This window comes from Rattus norvegicus, chromosome X, assembly GCF_021556685.1.
Source record: "Rattus norvegicus strain SHRSP/BbbUtx chromosome X, alternate assembly SHRSP_T2T, whole genome shotgun sequence".
Lineage (NCBI taxonomy): Eukaryota > Metazoa > Chordata > Mammalia > Rodentia > Muridae > Rattus > Rattus norvegicus.
In genome coordinates this window covers 34,555,316-34,560,784 of record NC_141554.1, presented here as the reverse complement: position 1 = coordinate 34,560,784, position 5,469 = coordinate 34,555,316, and positions in this window count along the sequence as shown.

Below are 5,469 nucleotides of genomic sequence, written 5' to 3'. Positions count from 1 at the left end.
CAGACAATGCTATTCCCTAGGAGACAGCAGTATAGCAAGAGCAAGGAACAAGGAAACTTGGACATCCATGCAGAGAATGGCTGTTGACTTCAACTACCTTCATTGAGTCAATCATGTTGGATATGATGGTTCAGTGTTGATTGTCTGCTTGACAGAATTTAAAATTGCCTAGAAGTAAGATCTCCAGGAATTCCTATAAAAGAGTTTCTGAATTAGGTTAGCTTCTGGTTTTACCTATAGGGGATTAGTTAGATTAGGTTAGTTGAGGGGGGAAGGCCCACCTTAACTGTATGACATCATATCCTGGCCGGAGATTCTGGACTGATTTAAAAAAGAATGAGCTGAATGTCATCATTCATTGCTCTCTCCTTCCTACCTGCAGACACAATATAACAAAATACTCCAAGTTCTTTCTACCATATCTTTCTAGCCACAATGAACTATATCCTCAAATTATTAACCAAAATAAATTCTTCTTTCTTTAAGATGTTTTTGTCAGGTACTTTGTTACAGCAATGAGAAAAGTAACCAATATGTTGGTACAGAGAAGTAAACCACTGTATTATTGGATCTCTGTTATAACAACTGAACCTGTATACTTTGTTGTAATACAGAGAGATCTCCCAGGAAGTAAAAGATAGGCCATGTAAAGATTTATAATTCATCGTTGAACCCTGTGTAACTTTTGAAAAACTTTAAAGTACATATAAGTTCTGTATGCTTTTAAATTAATGATAAAAATCAGAGTAATGGCAACTTCTTCACCGACAAATCTCAAGTCTGAGTTTCTCATACCAGAAACTTGAATGAGGAATCAACAGGATTCAGAAACATTTATATTATGGATTGCATCCATTCTCTTCTATTTATAAATACAGTTACTAAGGAGAAAGTAAAACTATTTGTAACTTCCATTAACTCTTGACTTTGTCAACAGACTGCTTCCAAAAAGCATATGCTACATAGAGATCCTTCCTGACTTCCCATATTGGTTATGTTTCTCATCTCTATGAGCAAAAGCCTAAAAAGAAGTAACTTACGAGAAGAATGATTTGTGGTGACTCCTAGTTTGGGGGAATGGTAGTCTATCTTGGTGGGGGAAAGGTTGTGTTTGTGGTGGCAGTGGGGATGGGCTGGCAGCTGGAGCATGAGGCATCTAGTTATATCGTGTTAGCAGCCAGGAAGCAGAGAACTGGGTCAGACTATAAGTCATAAGCCCCACCCCTATGGTTCTATGTTTAATATATAGGCCTCATGTCCTGAAGGTTCTACTCCCTCCCAAAACATGACCATCAGCTGGAGACCAACAACTTTACCATATGGGTCCATGGGGGACATTTCCCATTCAATCTATAACTGTAACACTACTGAAATGATGTTCAGTTACTTTTATTTTTGCCAGAACTATTAGGGAGTATAAGAAAAGCCTTTTATCATACATGAAGTTAATGTTGTGACAACAAGGATGTGTTACAGACTGATGGCTGTACCACCTTAATTTCATCTGTTGAAGGTTCAACCCTGCCTGGCTACAGGAGGTAGCCATTTAAGTTTCTGTATACCCTGCTAATAGAAGTCCTGGCTATGGTCACTCCCATCGATTCCCCAGAACCCTCCTTATCCTGGGTCTCCAGCTAGTCCCAGAGGTACCCCCCCTTGATTTCCATTTTTCAATCCCAGCCCTCTCCCCATTCCTTCTCCCCCTACCTGATCCCAATCCCTGCTCCCCTCTTCAACCCCTCTCCAATCCAGTTCCCTTCTTCCATCTACCCCCAATGAATGACTATTTTGTTTCCCCTTCTGAGTGAGATTGTCCATATTAAATAATGTTATGAGATACTATTTTGGTAAAGGTCTTAGGAATGCATGTGTTAAAAATATCTCATCCTACAAGGTTCACTGAAGTTGTACTTATCAAGATAATATAAGCTATACTTAAGGAAAGATGGTGCTTTGCTTTAAAGGTTCTTCTTTATATTCAAAGGGATTTTCTTTCTTTCTCTTCCTTTCTCCCCCCTTGCTCTGATGTGTGTGTGTGTGTGTGTGTGTGTGTGTGTGTGTGTTAGTTTCACATATATGTGAAAGTGTGTGCAAACAACTTTGATATTTTGAAGTAGTGTCTCTCACTGAGCCCTAGGGCTCCCCTAATTGTGATAGGCTGGCCAGCCATCAAGCCCTCTTCCTAAATTTCCAGTCCCTGGATTACAAGAGCTATCTTCTTAGGCCTTATGTTTTTATATTTGCATAATCTCCCACTGTTCTTCTATAAATTTCATGAGATGCTTCACACTGATACAGGACAAAGGGTGCTATAGATTGACCAAAGGGACACTGGTATATGTAGTGAGAAGTGTCAAACTTGGTTTGTTTGGAAGAATGAATAGAAGATACCAATAGACACTTGGCTTTTGTTCGCGTGATACTGAAACAAGATGAAATTATTTTATTAATAATTATCTTAATATGAAAGTTGCTTCTCTTTTTATCTTTCCAGAAGATTTTTTTCCAAACAGAAATCTAAGTAGAAGACTCCTGGTCTACCAGAGGCCACACAGGTACTAGGGACCCCATTTTCTGACAGGACCCCTTGCCCTAAGCTACATATCTGTGTGCACGATCTCAGCAAAAGACTCTCTTTCTACCTGAGGCAAAGCAGGCAGTAATAACCTAAGATAAGACACCACTCACTAATACTCTTAAACATTGCCCAGCAGTTCCCAAGTGCACTACCTCACCTGGGTTCCATATGCTAGCCTACAACTCCAGAAGAAAACTCCATCTCTACTGGAGGCCATGTCACTATTAGCAGCCTCAGGAACTCCAGGGACCTGAAACCCAGAGGCAATACCTGTAGCCAGAAGCCCAGAGGTCACACCAGTTACCAGAATGCCAGAACCTCAGAAGTCATGCAGGCTACCAAAACTCTAACAGAGACACAGTACTGGACGTAGAGACTTGCAAATCAGGCATCCAGAGCAGAAGATCAGAGAAGAATCATAAAGCAAGGGGGAAGACATCCAAAAACCATCCATCCAACAAAGAAAAACTCAGAAATTGGCCAAGTAAACCTATAAGAACCACAGGCTCACATGACTATAGGCCAGTGTAAGGATACAATCAAAACCACCCAGGGCAATATGGCACCACTATTGCCTGTCTGTCCTACCTCAGAAAACTTTGGATATTCTAACACAGCTGAAGCAGAAAAAAAATACCTTAAATCCAATGTTATGAAGATGATAGAGATAGTTACAGAGAAAAATGAACAAATCCCTTAAAAGAAACCCAGGAAAACACAAACAAGTGAAGGAAATGAATGAAAATGGTCAATACCCAAAAGTAGAAATAGAGGCAATAAAAAAACACAAACTAAAAGAATCATGGAGATAGAAAGATCTAGGTAAGGGAACAGGATTACACACTCAAGCATCACCAACAGAATACAAGAGATGGAAGAGAGACTCTCAGGGGTAGAAGAAATTAATACAGTGGTGAAAGAAAATGTTAAGTCCTGCAAAAGAAAGGGGGAAGGAATGTAGAGCTGGAAGGGTCAAGGACATCATAAGAAAACTCAGAGTCAACTAACCTGGACTTATAGGGGTTCACAGAGACGGAATCATTAACCAGGGAGCCTGCATGGGCCTCTGCACATATGTTCTGGTGGTGTACCTTGGTCTTCATGTCGGAAACCTTCTTATTAGTGGGAGCAGGGGCTGTATTTGACTCTTTAGCCTGCGTTCGAGACCCTTTCCTCCTACTGGGTTGCCTCATTCAGCCATAATACGAAGGGAGGTTTAAGGTAGAAAGTTCGTACGTAGTCTTACTGCAACTTGATATATATGGGAGCCCTGCTCTTTTGTGAGGAGAAATGAAGGAGTGAATGGGATGGGGTAAAAGAGGAGGTGGAGGGAGGAGTGGGGAGGAGAGGAAGAAGGGAAAATTGCAGTTGGTATGTCAAATAATAGTAATAAAAAGGAATCTCAAAACTAATCAGTGCAAATGACAACTTTTTATATTAGAGTCCGTTTTGTCTACTACAGATTTATCACACATTTGTCATGTAAAATGAAGAAATTTTAATCATTCATTTGAAAATATATACCAACAGGAGATCACAAGTACCCCAAAATCATTCCATTTAAACAAATACCTTTAAAATGATTAAGAATTGAAAGGCGTTTAAGAACTATCCTCTTCAGTGTTTAAGCGACATCAAAAGCTTAAAAAGTAAATATTGTAGACAACATTTGTAAAAGTCAGACTGGGGCACATGTGCAGCTTTGGAGAGAGGAAAGAGGAGGAAATGATGTAGTTATAATCTCAAAACTTATGTTAAAATGTCATTGTAAAAGAAAGATTAATGCAATCACAATGTAATATAACCTCATAGGCATGGATTTATCAACTTCACCAGCATCTTAATGTCAAAATCATTAGATACAGTGGCAAATGTCCTTAGGGATTGAAAAGTCGGTACAATAAGCTGCCTGCTATGATGGCCCATGTGACCTGACCTTCCTAGGATTGAGGATCTGTGACCAAGATGGCAAGCTGTCTCTTAATTTCAGCCCAAAGAAATAGATAATGATTGATTCAATCACTTGTCTCAGTCAAACTCTTTCCTCTTAGCTGAGGGGCCCTCAGATCTGTTACCCTGGCTTTCAATAGCTTTCTCTCAACCTGAGGTATTTGGTGTCTGGAGCTGGAAGGATCTGTGGTTGACTTTTACTAAATAGAATCCAGCTGTGGCTATCATTTTCTGATCCACTTCCAAACGACTGACACTTGTTGTCAACCTCTGTGTCTCCTGTCACTGGCCTTGATGAAACAAGGTGCCTTGGGAAAGAAGTTCACATAGCAGGGAACTACGACGGCTAACACACAGGAGAAGCTGAATCTTGAGGACAACTGCATGGGGCAGAGCTTGCGAGTGGATCCCAGAGTGAAGTTTATGAGAGAGAAGCCATGCATTCTGGTTAGCTTCATGCCCACTTTTCCTATCTTCTCTCCCACTGCTGCCAACCTACCCACCTTATAAGACCATTTCTCGTGCTCAGGCATTGTGGTTTTGGTTTTCAGTGTACTGACTTTACCAGGGCTTTCTGCATAACCGTGGGTGTTGAACCATCTACTGAATCTGGGCTCATCAATGGGTACACGGCTGAAGATAATGATTGCCTTTTCCCCAGTACTCACTAATAGCCAATAGTGCAAAAGGGTGGAGTAGAGGGGACCTGCCCCTCAGAAAGATGGAGTAGAGTTTTATGGGGCCTGCACCCATCCATAATCGACTGATAAGAGGCCCAGTCTTGTGCACACTCACTGCAGGCAACCCTAGCTGCTGTGCCATCATGGTCAAAATGGCTGTCATGCCCAGAAGATAGCATTTTTCAGCCCTTCTACCTATAGTCTAGTCCATACATTTTTTCCAACTCCCTCTTCCACAAAGTTACCCAAGCCCTAGGGGAG